General features: G+C 43.8%; 1 long non-coding RNA gene across 1 annotated transcript; it reads left to right on the top strand.

The window, feature by feature from the left end:
* The first annotated feature begins 36 nt into the window (after window positions 1-36).
* LOC116780059 lies at window positions 37-26,594 on the top strand. The gene is made up of 5 exons (XR_004354302.1): window positions 37-49; window positions 197-201; window positions 16,281-16,300; window positions 24,588-24,590; window positions 26,294-26,594. It is a non-coding gene; the product is annotated as an uncharacterized LOC116780059 (long non-coding RNA).
* The last annotated feature ends 216 nt before the right edge of the window (window positions 26,595-26,810 follow it).

The raw sequence follows: 26,810 nt of genomic DNA, 5'->3' as shown, positions 1-26,810 counted from the left end.
AATTTGAAAATCAATAGAACTCTGCATCAGTTTTTCCAGGTGCTCAGAGGTCAGTGGAAGGTAGATGAAATCTGGTTCTTCCCCACTGAGCTCCAAACACCTGGTGCGACCTTTAAATATCAGCTTACCAATCATTTCTGCTAGGGTTGTAATTGTTTTGTCGAATTGATGAGGGAGGAATACCCACTCCCATAAGCAGAAGTCTCTATTATCAGTAGTAAACTGACCCAGCAGGGCCAGTGGTTGTCTCTGTTCATTAATTATTACAAGGGAGGATGGCAGTCCCTCCATCCTAAAAGACTGTCTCTCTGATATTTTTCTCTCAACAATGGCAAGGGATTTCTCAGCTTCTGTTGTTAATGATCTAGGAGAGGACAGGTCAGCATCTCCCTTCAGCAGCTCAAATAATGGGTGCAGATCACTGGTTGTGATCCCCAGTACAGGTCTAATCCAGTTAATGGCTCCTAGCAGCTTCTGAAGGTCATTCAAAGTTTGGACTCGCTTGTCAATTAACACTGACTGAGGCTTGATAGCCTTCTCTGTAATTTGGAGCCCAAGATACTTCCAGGGTGCTTCCCTCTGCACTTTTTCAGGGGAGATCTCTAATCCTTTAGAATTTAGAGCCTCAATGATTGAATTTAGGGTTTTTTCTACAGTCAATTGTGTTTTGGCACAGATCAGCACATCATCCATGTAGTGGAAGATGATTGACTGTGGAAATTTTTTCTTGATTGGTTCTAACGCTTTAGCCACAAACATCTGGCAAAGAGTTGGAGAATTTTTCATCCCCTGGGGAAACACTTGCCACTGGAACCTGCGGTGAGGTTCACAAGCATTGATGGCAGGGACAGAGAACGCAAATTTGACCAAATCAGCTGGATTTAGGAATATGTGAAAAAAACAGTCTTTAATATCAATAATTACCAGAGGTCATTCAGCAGGGAGCATAGATGGAGATGGTATCCCTTGCTGGAGGGCTCCCATTGGTTCCAGGACCTTGTTTACTTTCCGCAGGTCCTGGAGAAATCTCCAGGAGTCTGAGGATTTTTGAATTACAAACACTGGGGTGTTCCAGGGACTGGTGGAAGACTCCAAGTGCCCTTTTTCTAATTCCTGATCAACTAATTTATTCAAAATTTGCAGCTTTTGTTTGGGCAGGGGCCACTGATCCACCCAAACTGGCGTTTCTGTCTTCCAGCTCAGTTTGGGGAGCTGCAAATGCTCAGTGACCCCTCCTAAAAATTTTCATCTGGAGACAGGGTTCCCAAAGTGAACTCCCACTGCTCCATTGCGTCCCTTCCCCATAGTGTGATTGGGATGTTAAGTACATACGGTTGGAGCGATGTTGGTCTCCCCTCTGGTCCATAGACTGTTAGTACCTCTTTGCTCCTGACAGGATACTGTGATCCTCCTATCCCACTGACTCTGACGTTAGTAGTCTGGGCTGACCAGCCGTATGACCAGTCCTTGGAGGCAAAGATAGATATATCAGCACCTGTATCAAGTAAGCCCTCTACTTTGACTTTCTGGGGGTGCTTAGGCTGTGAAAAATAAACCAGACATGTTAGAAGTGGGCGGGAGGTTTTCACTGAGGTAGTCCAGTGGACTTCCCTCAGTGCTCCCTCCCTCTGCTCCTCGTCTGAGGATTTCACGCAGAGCAGGTCATCTGTGGAGATCATCTTTGCCACGGGGAAGCGTTCTTCTAGCTGCACAGGAGGGAGATGCGCAGTTAGGCATATAGCAATGTTGGTATTTGTAAGTCCTGTCAGGAGGGTGGGTACAACAATGATTCCCTTAGCCACTGCTGAGAGATGTGATATCATTAGATATGTTTTGTCAGGGTCTACTGGGCTAGATGGCCTGACTCTGGCCAATTGCTCATAGGAGCTTAGGTGTGTCGAGGGGTGAACAACAGAGAGAATGGTCCAGTTAAGGGGAAGACATTGATTTTGAACTGGAACAGGGTTTGCTAAATTAGGGGAAACACACGGAACAGGAATAGGGTCTGTTGGATTCAGGGGAATAGGATCTGCCGGAGGCTTTGGGCTTACAGGGTAGCAGGGTGAGGTGTGGGACGCAGGACTGAGCAGAGAGCAGGGGTGATTTGTGTCATCGCGCCCCCCCGGGCACTCTGTTCCCCGTTTCCCTGATGCTCACAGGAGGAAGGACGAAGATCAGGCAAGGATTGAAATGTGACTTTTTTCCTTGGTCCTGGGGATCTCCTGGGGGGTAAAGGTTCACCATTGAGGTTGGTTATGGACCTACAACTAGAGGACCAATGACGGCCTTTCCCACACCTCCGACATAGGGTTTTAGGTAAATTTGGTTCAGGGTTTAATTTAGGACAGTGCTTTTTAAAATGTCCTTTCTCCCCACATTCAAAACAATGCTGAGGTCCTGTAAAAGCAGCAACCAATAGACGTGCCTTATGGGAATTAGAGTCTATGTTCTTACAGGCTTCTATCCCCCGTTTTTATTTTGGGCCAACAATGCTTTCTTTGTCGTAGCATTTACACGTCTAGTAATACAAGAAAAGGCAACACGAGCTATTACTAAGATTACAATAACTGTCAATACCCATCGTAGGTCTTCCTTAATATAACTTAGAGCCCATTCAGATATAGAACCAAAGATAGATTGAAACCACGAGTCTATAGGACTAGTTGCTACTGTCCCTTTCTTTGTATGATCTGTTAACCATTGCAGTTGTTTATGTATGGAGTTACTGTGATCTGAAAGATTAAAACAGCACATACCGTCAAAGTCCTTACAACCATGGCCTTGTGCCAGCAACAGAAAATCAATAGCAGCTCGATTTTGTAGGACAGCATGACGTAAACTAGTAACGTCCTGTGCAAGTTCTGCTATTACTCGGGTGGTGACGTTTGATTGTTTGACAGCCCAACATGCAAGTTTGCGAATAGATGTTAATGCTTGTGCCGTGCCTACACCTGGGACAATAGATCCAAAGACAGTAACTGTCTTACCCCATAGCTCTACTTTGTCATCACAATCTGAGGAAAGTTGGTTTAGGCTCCTCTTTTGTCTGCGTGATGAAGTTAGATTAAAAAGCTGTAAAAAGGATGGGGATAACAGCGTGAGTGACCCTATATAGCAGGGCCCTCCGAAGGCACGTACAGGAATGCCATGCCAAGTTCTGTCACCACAAATAAGAAATACACCTGGTGGTAAGGCACGTGCAGTGTTGTTAACCCAAATACCTGGCGAGGAAAGTTTGACTTCAGCTCCATACGCCCCAAGGCCTTGGTTGTTAGTATTGTTAGTGTCACAATAGTCTCCTACATTTTTATAATTAAACCCTGGGGTATGTGAAGTGACATTAGTCCATCTAGACAAATCGTGGTTTTGACGTGCACTTAACCCAGAACGAAATGTTCCCAGCATAAAACAAGTTTGAGTCCCATTATCACTTGTATTACGTACAGACAGTGATCCCATTAAGTCTAACTCCTGGGGACTCTGGGGTAAAGAGGTATTGAGAGCTTTTATAAGGCACGCAGATGTATTAGAGATAATTATTTCTTTCTCACACGATGATGAAACCCAACCAGCAAATAGTAAGTTTAACTTATACACCGAGTTAAAAGGCATACCAAACAAGCAAGTATGAAAAGGATGAGGCAGATGCCAAGGACAAGCAAAAGGATGATTGTCCTGTTTGATTTGCCCGGGTGACCCACATGTTTTTCCGAGGGTCAATGGTGTGAAGAGCCTCAACATTGGCAATCATACTCGTGAAAAGAAGAAAACCTATTACATAGCTGTACAATGAAATAGACAGAAATCTTAACATCTTTGCTATACCAATACACAAAAACAGTAAATCAAGTAAGTCTTGCAGTTCCTTTGTGTCCAGTTACTCAGTTAATTCAGATGCTGTTCCAGTGTCTCCCTCATCAGCAGGTGCAGGGGAATCAGGTGTTGAAGAGGCTGGAGGTGGTGGTCTGAGGTTAGGTGAGGCCGCAGGCACCGCAAGTGTCTCTCCTCCTCGTCCTCCAGGACTCTCAGTCGCTGGCTTGACCCAACGACTGGGAACCCACAGGGTACCTGTAGAAGTAGACACACAGAAGTAACCTCGGCCTATAAAGATGACTTCTGCTGGACCTTCCCACATCCCGGTTTTAGGATTCCGATAATGAACCCTCATGGGTGGTCCTTTTGACACCTGCTCTTTCTGATTATGTTTGACGATAGGAGGCACTGAATCATCCCCAAAAATACACAAATGGTTAAGGACAAAAAGAGTTTTGCTAACTCTTTCTCGGGCATCCCTGATGTCTTTGTATTTCTCAAGGTAGCTTTTAATTGTTCCATTCATTCGCTCTACTATAGCTTGTCCAGTAGGCGAATGAGCTATGCCCGTAACATGCTTTATGTCCCACTGCTGCAAGAATTGTCCCAGAATCCTGCTAACATAGGCAGACCCATTATCTGTTTTCAATGTTTTAGGGACGCCCATGACAGCAAAGCAATCTGTCAGATGACGCTTCACATCTTGGACCTTTTCTCCTGGTTGCAGTGTAGCCCATACGAAGTGACTGTAGGTGTCAATTGACACATGCATGTATTTCAATCGACCAAAAGCAGGAACACGTGTGACATCCATTTGCCACAACTCATTAGCTTTTAGTCCTTTGGGATTAACTCCCACTCCAAGGCCTACTCCTTTATTTTGCTGACTGCAAATAGGGCATGCTTTCACTATTGCTCTGGCATCCTCGATTGACAATCCATATGAGTGACTGAGACCTTTTGCATTTTGGTGATATACAGCGTGAGCCTCACGTACTCTCAGGAAAGGAGATATAGGTGCTTCTGTTACTGTTGACACTAGACGATCTGCTCTAGCATTTCCTTCTCCCAGCCCTATATTCCATTGATGACTTCTGATGTGCAACACAGCATATCTGGCTGACCGGCAAGCAATAGTTTTGTGAAGTTGCTGTAGTAGTTGCATGAGTCTGGCATTCTTAACTTCTCTAATGCTAGCATCTTCAATTCGATTAGCCACTCCTGCAACATACATCGAGTCTGTAACCACATTAAGTGCTTGACCTAGCCAGTGAGACAATGCCCACACAACAGCTGCAAGCTCTAATGTTTGTAAAGAGTCCTTTAAGTGAGCATCCAGGAAGTGGTGATGCCATCGCCCTTCGTGCCTCCAGGTGGCTACGGCACGCCGCGATCCTTTTCCAGTGTCAGTGAATACGGTGACTGCATTCTGAAGTGGTGTTGCAGATCGCTTTGGAACTTGCAGCCACGCCTGGTTAGCCATCCAGGTTAGCGTCGGTGACTGCAAAGGACGGATGTTGATGATGGCATCTGACACAAGTAGCGCTCCTTGCAGCTCGGGAGAATGGACTAAATACCAATCAAAGTCCTCCTGTCTTATCGGCACTTGTATCTCATGTGGTTCTGACCCGGTCACTTGCACAATCCAGTTTCTGCCTTTTTTGATGAACTCTGATAAAGTCCAAATCCTTTCCTGAACTGTTCTGTGTGGTTGCAAAGATGTTGTCAGCCATTCCAATACAATTTGTTGCCCTTTAGTTGATGTTGCAAACCGCTTTTGATTGTCCCCCGTTTTTATTTTTTACTGCGTGAGGGTTCCCATAAAGTGCTTTTCTCCTGCCAAGATAGTAAGATTGACAGGTACACCCTCTATCCGTCGATGTGTGACATGATCAGCAATACTGGTCGCAATCTGATGTAAGAGGTTTCGCTGTTCCGGGGTGACAATCACTGCTGTTGAAGGGTCTGTACCCTTTAATAGCGGTCTGAGGGGTTCTAGCCACTCATTAGGTATTCCCACTACTGGACGCAGCCACTGTAAGTCTCCTAAGAGTCTCTGAGCATCATGCAAGGTGGCAATCTCTATATTGATAGACAATTTCTGAGGTCGAATGACAGAGTCTGTGATTTGCCACCCTAAATAATGCCAGGGACTGGATTCTTGAATTTTTTCAGTGGCTATGACCAAGCCTTGCTGCTGCAACTGATTAACCAGCTGCTGTTTTTGATCTTTTGTAAACTTAGTCGGCTGGGTGAACAATAAATCATCTACATAATGGTAAATTACTGTCAAGGGCCATGATTTTCTGATTGGTTGTAGTGCAGCATCCACGTAGAGCTGACAAAGTGTGGGAGAATTCTTCATTCCCTGAGGCAACACTGTCCACTCATAGCGTTGCGATGGTCCTTCTTTGTTTATAGCAGGAACAGTGAATGCAAAATGCTTACGATCCTGCTCATGTAATGCAATAGTGAAGAAGCAGTCCTTAAGATTGATTATTAACAGGAACCAATTTTGTGGGATCATAGCTGGATTTGGCAGTCCTGGTTGTAATGCCCCCATCGTATGCATCTGGGCATTTACTGCACGTAAATCATGTAACAGCCTGTATTTCCCAGATTTCTTCCTGATCACAAAAATAGGAGTATTCCACGGGCTAGTTGACAAACGCAAGTGTCCCTGTTGTAACTGCTCTGACACCAATGCATGTGCCTGTAAAAGACTTTCCCTTTTTAAGGGCCATTGCTCTACCCACACTGGTGTTTCTGACTTCCATTGGAGCGGGATCGGGAAAGTCCAGGCAATGGCCGTCATGCTAAAGGGGATCCTGGTTTGTTGGTCAGAACCATCCCAATCTGAGCAAGAATGTCTCTCCCTATTAATGCTTGTACCCCATCGGGTAGGGGGAGAACAGACATCGTACAGTTCACAGTCATTGTATCCAACGTGATAGTTATCGGAGGAGACCTTTTTACCAGAGTCAGACCACCCACTCCTGCAACTGTTGCTCCTGAATTCACCAAGGGTCACGATGTCGGCCACTCGAGAGCTGCAACAATACTGATGTCAGCTCCCGAATCCAAAAGAGCAATTAAATGTGCAGTTTGGGAGTTCCATTGGAGCTGAATAGCTTTTTGTGGTCGTCTGGTTAAATCTATTGTTAGCAGAGTCGATGCACCAGTAGATCCGAAGCCCTGATCTCCTCCTTCGGGCTTATCCGATGGTCCAGAAGCGATCTGAGGGAGCGGTATCAGTTGTGCGATACGAGATTTGGTCGGTATATGCAAAGGTGGAAATAGTGTATTTACCATGACTGATATTTCTCCAGTGTAATCAGCATCAATCAGTCCCACTAAAACAGTTAATCCAACCATTGTGGACGAGGACCGACCTATTAACAACGCCCCCACTGGTTTGCTGTCAATTAATACCGGTCGGTATTTTCTGAGGACGTTGGTCTATTAGGGTGCAGTCTATTGCGGTTGCCAGGTCCAGACCGAGGCTCCCTCTGGTTGCGGGATGCAGTGTGAGGTCTGAACCGGGAAGCTGTGAGTGGTTGGAGCCATCACTTGTGTCTTGGCGCGGGACCCCTTCGCGCTGGCTTTCCCGTTTCCCGACCCACGCCAGCACGTAGCAGAAACATGCGTGTTTTGCTGGCAGCGAGAACACCACACCGGACCGGACTGGCACTCTCTTCGCACGTGTCTGTACTCTCCACACCGAAAACAGCGTCTTTTTGCTGGTCTACTTCGTTGCATGTCTCCGGTCGGAGTTTGTAAGGGCGCAAGTGAGGCTAAAACCTGAGAGCTAGTAACCTTAGCCTGTTCCTTTAAGCTTTCACCTAGCTCCTTAACTGCGTTCACTAACATAGCATTAGGCCCCTGGGGTATTTGCGCCATTCGCTCTAATAGCTCCTCAATTGACCAATTACCCGGGAGCGTGATAATGACATTGCGAGTTGTAGAATTACAGTTCTGCAGCGCACACTGCTTTAGCAAAGCTCCATACATAAATTCAGGAATCCCTGCTGATTGAATGGCACTAGCAACCCTGTCTATAAATGATCCAAAAGGCTCGTCTCTTCCCTGCTTGATCCCCATATACGACGGAACTCCTCCTGGAGCTTTGATTTGATCTAGAACGAGACGGGTTAGGCGCATAGACTCCCTGATCTTATCTGGTCCTATTAATGCTTGTGCTTCCATTCTGGCGTACGGTCCGAAGCCCATTAATTCATCGAACGTAACCCCGTGCAAAGGGTCAACTGCCTGTCTCTGGACCGCTACGGCCTCCTGGCAAAACACCTGCCAGTGCTCATTATGTAGCATTTGCTGGTGTTGTGAAAGAACCAACTTCATAATGCTTTTAATATCTGCTGGTAAAAGTAAGTTACTACCCCAAATATAATTTAACATTTGTCGGGTAGGCTCACCCTGGATTCCACTCTCATTAACGGTAGCACGCAATTGCAACAACAGTTTCCAATCAAGGGCAGTGATAGTCGCTATCAATCCACCCCCTGCTGCCGGAGCATAAACTACCGGAAAGGCATTAGTTAAAGTTTCTGCCTCTTCTTTATCTCCCGCTTGCAAAGCCTCTGCGGCAATGCCTTGTCAGAGCTTTCGCCGCTCTGCCGCGACAGTATTCGATGTATCGGGTGAGGGGAGTGATGCAGCCCCAGTAGACGAGATCTACTGGGACTCAGGGGAGGGGTTAGGGAACTCTAGGGAAGGGGTAGTGGGAGTAATAGAAGCCTGCCTTTGGGATTCAGGTGGGATATGTATAACATTAGTCAAGGGAGGTAGCATTAGAAACAGCCTGACACTGCTTGCCTAAATTTTTAGCTACTTTATCGTCATTCAATAAATCCTCCCACAACTTATCCCCGTACCGTTTCCATTCACCTTCATCAAAGACCGTATTGGGGTCCACAAAACACCCTTTCGCAAACCCCACCTTAAGCAATTCCGGTAAATCCTTTTTAAAATCTAACCCTTTAACTCCCCGCTTTTCTAAAAAGCATTGGAGCAATGATAAGGCCACCTGTCTCTCCATTACCTAAAAACGTGTTACCACGCTTTGTGCAGCCCTTTCCACGAGACTTCTTGCGGCTTTGTCGGTGGGCCTCCTTCTTCAGGAGTCGTCCCGGGCGCTGGGTCCAACTATTTCGTTGCCAGAAGCGGGGAACTTAACTCTTTTGCCGTCTGAAATCCCCGAGAGGGAGGCGTTCGGCAGCGGCAGGTTGGAGCTCTTTTCGCTACGTGGGACGCGGAACTTAACTCTTTCGCTGTCCAAAATGCCCGAAAGGGAGGCATTCGGCAGCGGCAGGTTTGAACTCTTTTCGTCCAACCCTTTCGCCTTCTTGTGCTGCACAGCAAGACCGACCGAAACTACTACGTCCGACCGCGGCTGCGAGAACCCGACTTGGTTCTCGGGAGTCCGACTTGACTCCGACCCAGGAAATCCGACTTGATCTCCTAGGGACCCCCTCTGGTCCCTGTACACGGGCGCCAAAATATGTCGCGACGGAAAACTCTAGACGCTTAATGTAAGAATCCAGGAACTTCATTTATTGTAGATTGACAGCAGCTTATATACACTCTATAATAGGTTCATGAATATTACAGGGATTAGGCTCCTTATTGGTACACAGTTAGGTGGTGATATCATCTTAACTGCCTTTCATTGTTTACACAGGTGGCTCGTTAAGTGTCTTTGTTTTGGTAATGCCAAGTTCCTGTTTTTCAGCTCAATTTAGAATACCCAAGGACATTGCCGCTTTCTCACGGCCCTGCTATCTCAGACTTCTCACGGACCTAGTCAGACTGCGTCTTATACTTTAGCAGCTCATCCATGGCCTTAGCCATGTTCATATGTCCTCGCATTTCTAACCAGTCCTCTATATCTATCATTTCTAGTAAGGAGGGATTTTTTAACATTTTTAATGCTTTCTGACAGTCCTCATCAGCTTTTTCAATAACCAATTTATTAAACAAAATTTCTTGACTCTCTTTTTGATGGACTTGCCAGTTGATTACTTCTCTTAACCTGGTTATAAATTCCACAAAAGGTTCTTTTGGACCTTGGTTAATAAGAGTGAAGGAGGGTGTCTGAACATAGGCATTAGCTACCCTCTTCACAACTTCTAATGCCAATTCTTTGATTACTTCTAAAAATTTGGGGTCAATTCTAGCTTGATCCTTCCTACTAGAATAGTTCCCTTCCCCATAAAGCATATCTATTGCTTGCTGGATAGGAATTCCTCTCCTTTCCATTTTTTCATTAACATATACAGTAATCAGTTTTTTCCATTCAACCTCAAATACTGAGGACTGCACTGTGGTGAACAATCCTCCTATTACTGCCCGAATATTATAAGGAATTAATGTATAAGCAAGAAAAAAGGATTCTAGTAGCCCCATGGTAAAGGGTGCTCCCAGCCCATATTCAACGATCACTTTTTTAATGTCTTTGAGCATGGGGTACGATATGGGTCTCTACTCCGGGGTCTTTCTTTCTTCTACATAAATAGGAAACGCTTTCAGGAATTCGGTATCCTTAGCTGAAGCAGCTTCTTCCCTGAAAGCCTTCCAGATGTCCGGGAGTTTTGGTTGCCATTCAGGGGAGTCTGTGTCTGGCTGTAGGTACTGACAGGCAGGGTAAGCGTCTGTGCCTGAACCGGGTTCAGGGTAGCTGCAGACTCCGGTGCTATGAGGCTTATGGGCGTGGTCACCTTTCCGAAAAGAGGTCCTGACTTTCGCCCTGCCCCTGCTTCTCGCTACCCTGCCACCCCGGTCAGGTGATGGATCCGGGGAAGAGGCGGGACTGGAGGAGGTAGGCGTATCCGTGGGCAGGCCGGGGGAGAGATCCCTGACGCGATCGGGCAGAGGCGAGGGCAGTCTAAAGGGCAGAGCTACGGGGATCCGCCTTCTCCCGTTCCGCGCGGGTTTTTTCTGCGCCGCCCCTTTCTGCCTTTGCTCCGTGCAATCCCCGTGTCCCTCCTCCTTGATATCCTTTTGAGATCGCCGTGATGGTTTCTTCCCTTCCCCGTCACATGGTGCATCTGTCTGCCCAGTTTCCATCTCCACCCTTTTAGTTTCGATTTCTGGGAGGCTGCTATCCTTGTTCATCACCTGGTGCTTCTTTGGCTAAACTGTCCCCCTTATCACTATCCCGTCAGAGGTCGTATCCCATAATTTGCCACTTCTCGATATCAGTGTCCTCAGCAAGCTTAAAGCTTTTGTGATCGAACCATCTGGCAAGCGTTTTAGCTGACTTTTTATCGAGGGGGTGACCATGCTCTATAAGAAAATCTTTCAAGCGCCGGTATACAAATTTTTGAGAGGTCGAGAGAGTGAGTCCCATGGTGCAGGTCCCCACTCCAGTCTCGGATAGAAAATCCTCTCTTTCAACGTCCAGTCGGGGTATGGGTGATGGGGTAGGGTGCAGGGAGTGCCCCCAGCAGCTCACCTGTGCAATGCGTTGACCCGCGCAGTTTCTACAAGTTTGCAGCCACCCGTTCTGCTGGAGAGGACCGGCAGGGACGAGTACCTTCCCCGACGTTGCCTGAACCAGAGTGCAGGCACAGGAGTTCTCTCAGTATGAGAGCCCTCAACTGTACCCCACGTCTGGGAGCCACTTGCCTCGGTCTGCTGGGATAGGGGAAATTGGGACCGGGCACTGCAATTAGGGTTCGGACGCAGTTGAGGTCTCGTGCTGCAATGCCAGTTTATTCAAGGGAAACAAGGGTTTAAAAAACCGCGGTTTGAAGGGTGGATGCTAAGCCAGGGAGGTGCAAGAGATTGACAGCTCAGGGAAAGATGTGGTAGGGGGACAGGGGAAAGATGGGTGGAACTCTCGAATATCAGAGGGAACTGGCTAATGGTAGTTCTCTCTGCACTGTGATAGCTACAGCTAATCAGTAACAGAGGCACGGGAAAACGGGAGAAGAAGACATAAACAGCTTTCAAAGGGGAAGCTTGAGGGAGAAATAGGGACAATATGGAGGTACAGCAGGATCTATAAATTTTGACAATAAACCGGGGTGTACAAGGGTTCATAAGCACACAACAGCAAACTGGGGAAAAACTGCCAGTCTGCTGAGTGGATTATTCAGTGAGTAAAAAGTCCATTCAGATTCCATTAATGCTTTTCCAGGCCACATATCTCTCTCATTCTGTCTTTTCATCCATCGCAGCAAGTGAGATCTGACAAATAGATATATACATCTTGAATTGGACATATTGAAAATGTACATGCAAATAGATACACATCCACAAAACATAACTGCTACTACATCCACTAGACAAAACACAAAGGTGTAAAACACATCAGTTAGTTGCTTAGCAACATTGAAACACTAAAATGGATTAACATTAGTAATAACCAGTTACTTCCTATCAGATAGGAAAATTCTCACGTCGCAAGCATTTCACACAAAACCATAAAACAGCAAAAGCACATCACATTTTGAAATACATGCTAAGTTTAAATAAAAGGGGGGAGAACCAGTGTAACCTGTAAGAACATCTGTAAAAAGCTATGTATGTTATCAATTTTTGAGTTGTGACAGCGCTGAAAGAAGCAGATCTGAAAAGCAGCACACACCTCAGGCATTTGTTTCTCCCAAGCTACTAATCATGGTAAGATTTGAATTCAGGACAATGGACGAGATCCCTAGATTTTGTGACTCGAACAGGTTTCTTCCAGGTGTGTAAAACCCTATTCACATATGTGACCACAACAGCAGGAACCAGACCAATGCAGAAGTTTGAAAAGAGTTATGTTATGTTTCAAGTTTACATTAGAAAATGACCAACGTGGTGAAAAGCAGTCTCCGAAATGTGCGTTGTGTGTGTGTTCGTGTGTGTGTTCAATGTGCGGTGGTCACCGATGAATGAGATGTGTGAATGAATGAAATTAGTTGTTTGACTGGTCAAATAATGAAAAGGAAAACACCTCACAAAATAACATTACCTCAGCCACAGGTCGCTTTTAAGAAATTGTAGTTTGCTAAGATTACCCTGTTTCTTAAATAAAGTTAAATCTCCCAGTTCTAAAAACCCTCAGATTAAAAAAGTTATGGTTTATACACAGTTAAGATAAGACCCCTAAGTTAATAAAGTTTTCCCTCCAAGTTGCACTACCCTATAGGAATATAAGAAAGTTTTAAAAAGGTTTACATTAGAGTTAAGAAACTGAGCAAAGCAATGTGCGGGATCACTGCGAAGCTCGGTAGTTTTATAATGTTCTGACTGTTAAAATTGTTGTTTGCATTGTTTTTTGCATTTCTGTTCATACTGTTTTAGTGACTTCTTTATATAATTAAAAGAGGGGATATGTAGGAAGCATGTCTAAAGGCACAAAGGATGTGCCCAGGTACAGAGCCAAGAGAGCATGCCCCAGAGTTAGTAAACTGGTTGGTTAAGAGAGTCACATGGTATATAGGGCTATAAGGAGCGGGAAGTTTGAAATAAAGCCTCTTTGTCCACACCACCGCATGAGGAGTGTACTTATTCCTTGTTATACAAGGACCCCGCCGTTACAGTGTTCAAATCGGTTCAGTAGTTTAATTACTAAGGTAACCTCATCTCCTCGGATGGTAAGATTAACAGAGAGATAGACAACAGGTGAGCAAAGGCATATAGTGCCTTCGGAAAGCTTCATAAAAGAGTCTGGCGAAATAAACACTTGAAGAAAAGTACAAAGATCAGTGTTTACAGAGCCATTGTGCTGTCTACTCTCTTATACAGATCTGAATCATGATTCGCCACCACCTGCATCTCCTAGAACGCTTCCATCAAGGTTGCCTCCGTTCAATCCTAAACATCCACTGGTCATATTATGTGACTAATACATCTGTTCTAGAACAAGCAGCAGTCACAAGTATTGAGGCCATGTTGCTGAGAACACAGCTGCGCTGGGCAGGACATGTCTCAAGGATGAAGGACCACCGCCTCCGTAAGATCTTGCTTTATGGTGAACTTGCCACCGGCTGCCGCAAGAGAGGAACCCCGAAGAAAAGAGACAAGGACTCCCTGAAACAACATCTCAGCCTTGGCCATATTGATCAACATAACTGGTCTACTCTGGTCTCCAATTGGGAAGTCTGGAGACACACTATCTTTAACGCTGCTGCTTCTTTTGAGAAAGCATGCAGGATCACCCTTGAGGAGAAAAGGCAACTCAGAAAGAATCGTACCTTGCAGAATTTACCGCCTGGGGAGTCTTTCTGCTGTGCCTTTTGCAACCGATCTTGTCTATCTTGCATTGACCTCTTTAACCACCAGTGTGCCTGTAGCAAATGTGGGTAGAACCCTTCCCAAATCTTCGTTTGCGAAGCCTAACCATGATGACACAGCAAAGTACATTTGGATTATCTCCACCCACACTACAGTGGAAGCATGAATGTAATTTTTGACCAGTGCATGTAGTGATAGGACAAGGGGGAATGGCTTCAAACTGACAGAGAGCAGATTTAGATTAGATATTAGGAAGAAATTCTTGATTGTGAGGGTGGTGAGGCACTGGCACAGATTACCCAGAGAAGCTGTGTTCTCCCCATCCCTGGAAATGTTCAAGGCCATGTTGGATGGGTCTTTGAGCAACCTGGTCTAGTGGAAAGCATCCCTGTCCATAGCAGGGCAGTTGGAAATAAGCGGTCTTTAAGGTCCCTTCCATCCCAAACCATTCTGTGATTCTATGATTTCCGTAAACAGATGGCACTAAAGGTCCACATGAGCAGAAGGTATGTGTTATGCTCTGGGTCACTCAGACATCCCTCTGTGCTTCATCAAAATCATCCTTACATTGGGTATAAGATTCTCTGATCCTAAAATGTAGTCTAGATTTGTATTTCATACAGAAATACTAACAGACAGTATGGTAATGTTCTATATTGAAAAAATCTGACCAAAATACAGAATATGTGCAATCTATAATGAGTTTTGGACACCAGAACAGTTGCCAGGTTACCCTGTCATGAACGAATAAAATGGATATGACCTATCTTGACTTTAATATGTATTGGTGTTATGGGTTATAAATCTGAGAGAGGAATTTTCCCTTCCCCTGCTTTCCCTGTAAGAGAAACAGAGTTTGAAGGGGGGAAGGGAGTCGATTAGCCTTACAAAGGAACTGGTCGATCTGCTTAATGGGCTTTTAACTGCTGGGGTGATGGGGGAAGGTTTGAGACAGACACAGGGAGGACACGAGAGACAGCAGAGTGTTCAGACCAGGACAGGGACGGGGACTGTTTTCAGGCATCTCTAGAGGAAAGTCTGGGAGCCAGTTCTCTTCCCTGGTTTTTCCGTCCTGGTGAGGCCTGCCTACCGATCCTGCACTGCCAGTGTCGTGTGATTCCCACTGGGGCCGACGAGTCTTTGCTGCTTCTTTTCATCGGAGAGGTCTGTGCTTGCTGGAGAAAAAACGGAGAGCCTTGGAAACACTATCATCTGGGAACAGTGAGTCCTCTTGAGGGGTGAACCTTTTTTTTCCCTCACCCCTTCCCTCCATTGAGGAGAAGGGGTCCCCCCCCGTTTCCCTCTCGGTTTCTCCTGCGGGTCGGGACTGCTCCCTCCAGACCCCTCTGCCCACATGGTGGCTGCCGGAGCCCACAGTGCCCCCTGCCGACCACAACCAGGTACTGCAGGTCCTGCACCTTCCAGCGATCCCACAGCACCCCCTGCCGACCACGACCAGGTACTGCAGGTCCTGTACTTTCCAGCGATCCCACAGCGCCCCCTGCAGGCCACAACAGGGCGCTGCAGACCCTGCACCTTCCAGCGATCCAACAACATCCCCGACAGGCCACAATAGGACTGTGCTAACAGACAGAGGAGTATCCATTTAGACTTGTTGTTGTTATTGTTGTTTCTTGTTACTGTTTTTGCTAACATACATATATCTTTTAATAAAGGGTTGTTACTTCTTTTTTTTTTTCCACATTTTACTCAAGTAAAGCCCCTTAATTTGACATTGCAATTGCAAAGAGAGAGGAGTTTGGTCTACCTCATTACTCATCCTCTTTAACAAACAGTCCAGTCTCACTACGACTGCGACAACTGGTTTTACTCTGTTGCATGTAATGTTCTAAACCAAATAGAAAGCAAATAGAAAGCATGGAATAGGTGAAAATGCTAAAAATCGGATGCAAAATTAGTTGGAAAATGTACTGAGGAGGTAGTAATGAGTGGTTGATGGTCCATATAGAAAGAGGCATCTGCTTCAGTCCTGTGTGGATATGCAAAGGGAGAATAGCCCAAAGGTGTCCTCAAAGCCTACTTATGATCACATCTTAGATGGACTACTCTGGATTTAAAACCAGAATCATTAAGGTTGGAAAAGACCTTTTAGATGAAGTCCAACTGTTAACCCAGAACTGTCAAGTCCACCACTGAACCATGTCCCTAAGTTCCACATGTACACATCTTTTAAATCCTTCCAGGGATGGTGACTCCACCACTAGCCTGGGCAACCTGTTCCAATGTCTGACCATCCTTTCAGTCAAGAAATTTTTCCTAATACCAATCCAGACCTCCCCTGGCAGAACCTGAGGCCTCTGATGTGTCAGGAATCTGGTGGAGACTCTTTGCTAGTCATTCCTAAAGACAAGTTTGGTTCATGACCATGGTGAGAATTCATTAGCTAGTGATAGATATCATGTGGTTGAACAGGGTTAACTAGGAGTTGTTAGAATTTTGTTTGCACAATAGTCTGATAGAAATCAGGAGACTGGGAGCAATGGTTTAGTGATGCAAAGGATTTAGTTGATGCAATTTCCTACTAGGAATTTAATTCTCCAAAGTCATTTCCCTGTTAAATTTTAAAATCAATTGAGTTGGCTTGGCTCTGGCATAGCAACTCCTATTTCAAGACCTGCAGGACTTGAGAACACACCTTTCACGGTTTTCCTTAAAATGTTGTCATGGGTTTAACCTGTAGCTGGGTTTTAGTAGCAGGGGGGGCTATAGGGTGACTTCTGTTAGAAGCTACTAGAAGCTTTCACTGTCCTATGAAAAGCCAATGGCAACCAGTTCCAGGAGGGATTTCCTGCTGCTGGCCAAGGCTGAGCCAATGACATGCACTTCTGTGATAACATATTTAAGAACAGGGGAAGAGAAGGTTGTGGCGCAGAAGAAATTCCAGTCCAGGAGAACAAGTAGTCACCAAGGTCAGTGAAGCCAGAGGGGGGGCAGGGAAAGGGGGGGCCTTTCCCCCCCTTTCCCCAGAAGCAGGGCAAAGACTTAGAACTGAAGCCCCTGCAACCCATAAAGAACCATTGTAGTGCAGAAACCCTCCTGCAGCATATGGACGAGTCCATGCTGGAGCAGGAGATACATGAAGGAGGTTGTGACCCCCTGTGGGAGGCCCAAAATGGAGCGAAGTCCTGATGGAGACCTGTGGCTCGTGGAGAGGGAAGTCCATGTCGGAGCAGTTTTTTCCAGGTAGGACTTGTGGTCCCTGTGGGAGACCCATGTTGGTACAGCTCAACCCATGAAGGACTGCACCCCCTTGGGGAAGTCATCCACTGGGCAACAGATTGAAAGGAACTGTTGCCCGAGGGGTGGATGGACTCACACTGGAGAGGTTCATCAAGGACTATCTCCCGTGGGAAGGGACCCCACGGGACAAGGGAAGAACTCAGAGCTTTAGCTCCCCCCGTAGTCCGTGGTGAAGACCATGGTGGAGCAGGTTGCTCTCTGCAGCCCATGGAAGGGTGACCCACAGGTGCAGCAGATATGGAAGACCTGTTGCCCTGTAGGTAGACTTCTCTTCCTGCACTGATGCAGGGGGAGGAGGGAGAACATGGAAGGAAGGAGGGGTGGTTGGAAAGTGTGTTTAAGACTGTTTTATTTTTCACTCTTTAGCTCTTATTCTGTTAGTAATAAATTTAGGTTTTATCCTCAGAGTTTGTTTTGCCCGCTAATACTGCCTTCTCTCAATCCATATCTCTACTCATGAAATTCCTTTGCTGTTTTCTTTCTTTCTCTCTCCTCTGCCCAACTGCAGAGGGGAGGAGGGAAGGTAGTGGAGTGGTTTTAATAGGCCCCTGGCATCTGACCAGGGTCAAACCATGACAAATGCCCATAGAAAAAACTTGATCCTGCTGATTACTAGAGCCTGGGTAAATACTTTAAGTGATTTTTTTTCTTTTTTTTCTTTTTTTTTTCTCACCACTCCTATCCACTTTCTTTACTAAGAGTGGAGAGAGGAGAAGATCAGAGCACCTTGAAAAGTTCATGTGTCTTTGAACATGCTCCTAGTTTCAAGGTTGTTATGAGCCGCCCCGCAAGGCAGAAGTAACTTTTGTTTTTTGCTAATAAATCCCTTGGAGTGAATTAAAGTAAATTGATACTAGATGATGAGTGTTTACAGATATATATATATAGGGTTTATTTTAGAAGAATTTTGGTTGCAAAGGAAAACAGGTATGTAGCTGTTTTGGTTGTTATAATCTATAGTAATATGGCAATATAAAAGCATAAAGATATCACCCAGGAAAATGTGTTAAAATGTGTAAGGGAAAAGAAAGAGGGAGAAAGAATAAAAGTGTATAGTCACCACTCAGAGGTCTTCGACAAACTTGGTTGTTGTTGCTGTTGTTGCTGTTGTCACTGATGTCTTGATCCATAGGGGAGTGATGGACAAAGAAGACCCCAAAACATAAAGTCCGATGGGTTTATATACCCTCAGAAACCCTCCTGGTGCCTCCCCCATGTGTGTGTGGGGGGCTGTTTTGCACAGTTATGCTGTTTTTGCAGAGAGCTGTAGGTGATGGTTTTTGCAAAGTCATTTTAGGCTTGGTGGTGGGGGGGTGCTTCAGAGGCACCCCTGCTAAGAGTGAGACCTTCTCCGGGGTAGTGGTGGATGTGTGCACATAGGGGCTTCCTTTGATATGGTCTGGCCTATAGGAAATAAGCATCACACACCCAGAGAGTGTCACTGGTCTCCTTTAAATAAGCATCACACCCAGAGAAGCATCACACACCCAAAGAGTCGCTCCAACCTCCACAAAGTTAACGGTTTGTGGGATATGACCTCCTCCCCTCAACCTTTATCTTCACTCTCCTGGTTTCTTTGCACAGCTTCTTATAGTAGCAATATTTTAAGGCAATTTAAAAAGCCCAATTCCTCACAAAGGTGAATCTGAAAAATTTCAGTACTTCAAGTTTGCTGATAAACCTTTTGTGTTTCTCCTGCTACTAAATCACCTGAAGCCTTTTCATCCCTTCTTAAAACAAGGGCTTTGCCTCCCTTTTGCTCCAGGTATTAGTATTGACTACTGAACGTAACTATGATTTATGTTTTCCTAAAGAAGCTACATAGTTGAAGTAATAATCCTGTGATACTTTATGACAAATAGTTTGTTTTCTCCTTTTCTTTGGTTTCTCCTTTTCTTCTCCCTTCAGTGTGCTGTCAATAGTGTTACTCTCCCAGTGGTGAGTACAGCTGGAAATGTAAAATAGTCAATGTCAAAATGCATGTCTTTCCATCACTTTCCAAGAGAAAAAAAAAGACAAAAACAGAATCAGAACTTTTTAATTTGGTACCAAGTTATTTTTTCTTCTCCTTTGAGGAGTTAACCTTGACAGTTGTGGGTAGACGAGGTAACAGCATATCACACTGTTATTTTTAGCTGGAGGAGAAAGCAAGAAGCTGTAGTGTTAGTTAGGCAACAGCACTGCCTGGGCTGGGACCTTGCAGCACTTCCATATCTGCTGAAAGAATCCAAGTCAAACATCTTGCCCTTGATAGCTCTGGAAAAAGCCTGGAAATCCCATAGATGGTGGTGACCAAGCCATGGCACTCATACCCATCACACGGCACAGTTGAGAACCTTGCTCAACCAGTATTAGACTCTTTGCACAGTGTAAAGTGCTGTCGATACACTGTTTTATCTGGACACTGATCAGATATTCCTCGTGAGGAGTTGTCTAATCCAGGATTAGGCATACCTTTTTATCTATATTAATATGGAAGCCAGATTGGAGAGAGAGCTTTATAAAATTAGTTGTTCCTTGCATGGAGAGGGCCTTTGAGCACTCAGCATGACTTGGATATGAGTAATTCACAGCAAATCTTTAAGTTTCTTCTTATTGTTAAGCAGTCTTTGCAACTATTTTCTGTTTTCTTAGATCAGTTGCCCAAATAATAAGTGAGAAAATTAATTTTCTGAATATCAAAAAAAGGACACAATCTCTCATCTTTGTTCGTTTGCCCTGAGATCTGCGGTTTTTTATACATTACAGTCATATGTTCAGTACTGGGTTTTAAAACATTTTGCTTTTGCAGTTTGCTTTTTCTGACTCAGTTTCAAGTGGACAAGGAGTTGAAATCTGTTAATTTTCATTATTATTTTAAATGCAGTTCTATTACTTAAGTGTGAAAGATAATGAAAGCTCTTTCAAAGGAAAAGGTTACTCCTCCTTAATATTGTTAAACTTTTATATTTTTATATTTTGGCCAGAATACTAGGTAAAGTCTTAGACCCTTTGCTATAGAGAAGATAGGAGCTTGGGCAGTAGGGATGTAATGTTGGTTGCTTTTTGATTTCATTATTGATCTAATGGTAATAAGAAAATGCCTCTTTTAGGATTTCCCTATACAACTCTTTGTTTTTTTTCTTTTTCTTTTTTTTGTCCTTTTCCTTATTTCATTGGGGTACTCATTGGGTATCTGAGTATCTCACTGGGGTACTGTGCTCTCAGGGTTCAAAAGAGAATTACTCCAATTCTATACTGACTGAAATAGTAAGGCAAATAATGCTTAGAGATAAGTAGTATTATTATTAAAGCAGATATTTTTAATTTTAGTAGTCAACTGGATATCAAAAATACCCATTCAAAGTTCTGTGAAATACTGACATAGCCTGAAAATATTGGAAGCCTGTCTCACTTTTGTTCTTTGTCAAATATAACTCAAACAAGATTAGTACCTTTGGCACAAAAACATAGAAGTCTTTTGAAAAAATGTTAAGATTGGAGGCTTTGACTTTCTAAAATAGGAAACACCAGAATTTAGGTGGCATCTGTGAGTTTTATTCAGTTTATGTGTATGCATTATGATAGTATTTTATCCTTTTGATTAAAAGCTGAATATTAAATTTTACTTTTGTTGTGGTTTAGCAGAACTTGAGCTAACAAGGCAGAACCAGTGGGATGGATTCTCTGCATGAACCTGCCCCACGGGAGGATAGGTTTCACCAGTGATTACTGACAACAGAGGAGTGCTGAAATGCAGTAAGATTTTTTTTCCTTTCAAAGTTTGTGAGCAACTTGCTCATTCCTCTATGAACTGTGTATCCTCCACCAGCAGTTTGTCCCAGACTATGCCAAAACCACGTCAACCTCACTCTAAGGTCTTCACACTCTTTGTGCAAGCTGTTTCTTGCCATTTTCCTCTCTAATTTCTGGACCCTCCCTCCAGCGAACTCAACACATCTTCCTACTCCACTGCACTCCACCAGGTCCTTATCTGTAAGAATGTAAAAAACTACCTGCAACATCTGCTAGAGGCTATGAAATTCTTCCTTCTATTCAAGTAAGAAGATAACTGTAATGAAACCGAGCAAGAGTTCTGTGATGTTGGAATTCTATTCTGAGGGGATGTTACAGATCCTCGCTCTGAGGAATGCAACATTAATGTTAAGGGACAAGTGGTACCCTGTTCTGTACTAATGAAAAGATAACAGAAAGGACAACTTAGTAGTCATGAATTAGATAGAATGGACATCCGGGGAGATAAGTGAGTTGAATCAGGGGGGTTTTCGCAAGCTCCCAGTACGTAGTCAGGAAAAGTTGAAAAGTTCATGACAAAGAGTATCCTCTTGAGATTGAAGGATCAGAACGACCACCAGAGGACTCCCTAAAAAGGACAACTCCATCTCAAGTTCCTCCTAGTATGAATATAATAATTAGATTGTGAAATTAAATGAATATGCATGTATAGATGTTGTAAACACTCATGAAAATTGTATAAATTACCTAATTTTTCACTGAGAACTTCAGAGCTAGTTGGTCCAGCAAGAGTTGGTTAGCCTCCCCAACGTTGCTCAAAATAAATACCTTTGCTGCTTAAAGACTCAAAACTGTCTCTGAGCAGTTGTACTTCTGCCAATTTTGGCAACAGTAAGGACAGTACAGAAGGTTAAACATGAATTTTCTCTCGACTGATTTCCATACCTCTGTTTTTTTAAAACAGAACAAAAAAAACCTCCACCAAAACCCCACAACCCCAAAAAGCAACCTCCAGCAACTTTTATCTGTCTCTATCTTATTTGTTTGGGGATAAGAAATGGGATTTGCCAAGTGTGGTCTTTTTGAATGAAAGGAGCTATAAAGGTTTTCTCATGTCCCACAAGGAGAACTGCTGGGAGGGATGTCTGCTTCTGGTATAACCTACTGAGTTTGAAGAGGGATAAAAGTTAAAGCCTGACCAAGGACCTACATGTTCACTCTCAATGTTCTCATCCTTCACACATCTCCCTGGTGAGGTCAAGCTGATTTTCACCATATTTCTCTCCCCACCCCCTTTTCTGTGATCCAGGACCAGCAGGATTTTACTGTAATGCTTGAAAATAAAAGTAAATTTCTACCCCAAATTATAAAAAGACTAGAAGGTCTCAAAAATCCTGACATACAGAAGAACTGATAGAGAGAAATATAGGAATATGTCAGTGCACGGCACTTGAAAATGTAAATTTATTAATTCAGCTGTCTGTGTTAAATTGTAAAATCACCTATCTGTTAAAAATGACTGCAGGAGGATGCTGAGAACTGTGCTAACTTGACATTAACAAAGTCTCCCTGACTGCAACACAAGCAATAATGTGATTATTCCTTAAGAAGTACAGATACAGTGATCCAGGGAAAGAAGATGACAGCTCAGTGTGCAAACTGATACAAAGATCTATTTATTTATGTGCTCTGATTTTTCATTCCAGGTGATTGGCTTTTTCAGCTCCTGATTAGAGCAAGCTGGAGCTGAGCTGTCAGTGGAGCAAGTTCTGGAAATCATCAAGCAAGGAGTTGTTGCTTTGCCCAAAGATAGGTTAAGAGTAAGTGCTCAAGACCTCGTCAATTAAAGTGTACTCTTCCAGTCAATTACATACATACCCGTTATATTCATAATGTCAGAACCTCATTTCTCCTATCAATAGTGAATTATAAGGGATTACATTTGTGAATTGCCATGTTTTAATTTCAATTCCTGATTTCTGCTAAATGTTTAGGTGAGTTTTCGTGATTAGTTATTAAATTAAAGGGTGTAGAGGAATTAAAATTTTATCTTGAAGATGCAGTCTCACCTCTCCATCCGTTGTTTACTTATGCTGTAACCAAACTTTAATCATTCTTCTTTTTATTAATTTATTCTTCTTTCTCTAGTGTTCTGCACCTCCCTATGGGTCTATATAAAATGGTATAAAGATAAATTTCTGGGGTTTTAGTAAAGAATTAATCAACCTAGTGAAAATCAGTTCAGGACCTGTAAGTTTGGTCAACATGATGATGAGTTTTCTATATAATCCTGAGCAGATCCCTCTGTTCCCTTCTGAGAATCTCTCAAATCTCATGAGTGATTTACCAACTTGACAGGTTTTGTGAAGCTAAAATCCATTAATGGCAGTGGGATGTTTAAATACTGCAATAAGGAAATCTATGTAAGTAGGTAAGTTTGTAAATGGCAGTTATGTGTGTTTTTTAATCACAGGATGATTTTTGTTTCTGTTATGCAAGGTATATTTTAAATAGTGTCTGCTTTCTGCAAAACCACATTTGTTCCTTCTCTGTGATAAGAGAGCAAGAACATCTTCTCAAGACCCACTTCTTTCATGGTAACTTTAGGAAAATATCATCTGATAAGGCACACTAAGTACACATGGCCATTGGCGATGGCTCCCATTGGGAATTGTCCAGCTGGTTGCATATACTAGTCTTTCCTACAGTTCCATGTCCCTGAGATGGCATGTATTTAGTCACTCAGACTGAATTATTTTGTGAAAGATTGGTCTAGAGTTTGAGTCCTGAGCCACAGTATGGGAATAGCCTAAGTAACACCAGAGGAGTTGTTGGATCAAAATCCAGCCCTTCAGGTTCTGTCCTTGCTACACTGTGATGCTGTGAATACAGAGAAACACTGGAACTTTGGCTTTTTCTATGACAACTTATTCATACATGCAGATAATTAAAAGTTCTTATGTTAAGAGGCTACAGACATTCCTTCTTGATGTAGAGCGATCACTAAATAAATTCACTGCTTACAAAAAAATGAAAGTTTTATCAGTTACTGTGCTAGATTGACTTGCGTGTTGGGTTATGATTTACAGAAATGTTTCTGGAGTGAAATTCCATCAAATTTAAATTTTCTGCATTAATGATATACAGCATTCAAAATTAAATGTTTGTATTGCCACTTAAATCAACAGATCAACATTTTTTGACAAGTGCCAAGCTCTGTAAGTCCTCACCAAGCAGTCAAGTACTTCCAGTTTTAATGATGCTTGCAGTGTGACTTGGAGCACTTACATTTCCTCTGGAAGACTTGAGTTTGGGGACAGGGTTACCAAGTGGACACAGTCTAGCACATAATTCTTCTACACTGCCCACTTATACCTACTGGGTTTTGTTATTTTTTTTTGAAAATCCTTTTGCTGAGCAGCAGTTTGACCAGAACCTGTTACTCCTTCATGGAGAAAAGTTGGTGATGCTGACCTTGGTATCTGTAATGTCATGCATTAATTTGTAAATGCAAATAACATCCTTCCTTTGCACAGCCAGTGATGATGAGCACTAGGAATTTCCCTCATACAGAAATGACCTTGTGAGTCTTTGTGCCCTCTGTCCTTGTACCTCTCTCCTAGGAGTCTCACAATTCCTCAGGTCTTCCCACTTCAGTCTCTGAGGTTTTCAGGGGAAGCTATTCTAAAGCTTAACAAACTCATATTCAGATCAGACTAAAGCTATAGTTACACAATAGTTGGCAACTCTGAGGAATTTCAGCAGCTAAATAAAGGAGAAAGCTTTAATCCATGTCTTTAATGACACTCCCTGGGCATGTCTGGATGGGTGGGAGCAGCCCTACCCACAGTTACTTTGCCTGCACAATATGCTCCATGGTTGTTTGCATTGCTAGGCTCCCAGTTGTGAGTTGGAAGCTGTCTAGCTGCATAGACCAACTAATATTGCCTTCTGAAAGGACATTTTTCCAACACATACTGGCTTGGACAAAGCCAATTCAGAGAAGTGGTTTCTGGATAGAATCATAGAATCATTTAGGTTGGAAAAGACCTCTAAGATCAATGAGTCCAACCGTTAACCCAGCACTGCCAAGTCCACCACTAAAACATGTCCCCAAGTGCCACATCTACATCTTTTTAAATCTCTCCAGAAACGGTGACTCCACCACTGCCCTGGGCAGCACTCTAAACCTCCCCTGGCACAGCTTGAGGCCATTTCCTCTTGTCCTATCACTTAATTGGGAGACCAATCCCCACCTAGCTACAACCTCCATTCAGGTAGTTGTAGAGAGTGATAATGTACCCCCTCAACCTCCTTTTCTCCAGGATAAACACCCCCAGCTCCCTCATCTGCTCCATATCAGACTTGTGCTCCAGCCCCTTCCCCAGCTCCATTGCCCTTATCTGGACATGCTCCAGTGCCTTAATGTGTTTCTTGTAGTGAGGAACCCAAAACTAAGCACAGGATTCCAGGTGCAAATAGGATAGGAGTTGGCTTGTGCCTGGCAAGCTTAGAAAATATGTGGAGGAATTATGGATATGTTGCATCTGGATTGACATTGTCTACACATAATTACAATGTGCAAAGCTGTGGAGTTTAATCCTGAGAATTTATAGATCAGCTTTGCAGCTAATTGCTAATTAATTTTCAAATTACCCTTGCCTTTTGCCGTAACATACTGAAGTGCTCCAAAGTACAAGAGACCCTGGCAGAGATTGTTTCTACCTCCTAGAAATAGCCATCTTCAGCTGAAGTGCTCTGAGGGAGGCAGTTGAAACACAAGGATATTATTTGGAAAAATGAGGACTGAAGTAGCCTTTTACTCACTTCCCTGCAGTTCAGACAATGGTGGTTTTTTTCTTATGTATACACACCTAATGTATGTACAGTTAAATATACTGAATGTTTTCAGGTTGCTTATCTTGGCCTTTGTTGAGGAAGAGAGCGATCAAGAGGCATTAGGTGTATTCAGGTCTTAAGTCTGTTGCTTAGCCCATAGTTCAATCATGAATAAATGTCAACTAAAAATAACAGCACTTAAAACCATGATCCTGATCTGCATAATGGAGCTTATCAGTTTTGTAGCACACCCTGGTACTCCTGCTCCCTTTCACTGTGGGAAGCAACACAGGATGCAAAGTGAGCATGTGTGTTAGCAGTAGGTCATAAATAAATATTTGTGTGTCTGTATTAGGAAAGATATCCTGCATTTTCTTAGCAAATAATTATTGTGAAATGGGAGATTGTCGGGGGTGACAGCGGGTCTGTCAGCACCTTGGCACATACTGACGAAGCAATCGATGTTGACCAGATCAAAGTATACCCCTGAGATGGCCTGAAAAGAGAGGACTGAAAATGGAGGCCCTGATCCTGACAACATACTGATGCATCCTGAAGAAGCTGTCCCGTGGGAACAGAGAACACTGTCTCATGAAAACAGGAGCACTGTCTCATGAGAACAAGGACCTGTTTTGAACGAGAGTAGTTGGGAAAAACATCAACATGAGAGAAAAATAAGAGCAGGTGCTCAGGACTGTTGTGGGAAAGGACTGGGTTGTTTTGAGAAAGAGCAAAGTTGTTGTGAGAAAGTAGAGTTTAGAAAATGCACCAATTAGCTGTAAGAATTCTGGTGTGAAAGTTTGAACTGTCCTATCCGTGTGCATTACGTGTGTGCAAAAACTGTACTTAAGGGGCTGCGCAGCAGCCCCGCTGTCCCTGCTTTTTTCTTGGAATAAACTTTGCTGGAACCTTTTTTCTTT

This window comes from Chiroxiphia lanceolata, chromosome W (genome assembly GCF_009829145.1).
Source record: "Chiroxiphia lanceolata isolate bChiLan1 chromosome W, bChiLan1.pri, whole genome shotgun sequence".
Classification (NCBI taxonomy): Eukaryota; Metazoa; Chordata; class Aves; order Passeriformes; family Pipridae; genus Chiroxiphia; species Chiroxiphia lanceolata.
Note: the sequence above shows the minus strand (reverse complement) of the source record. Positions and strands in the feature narration are given on the sequence as shown.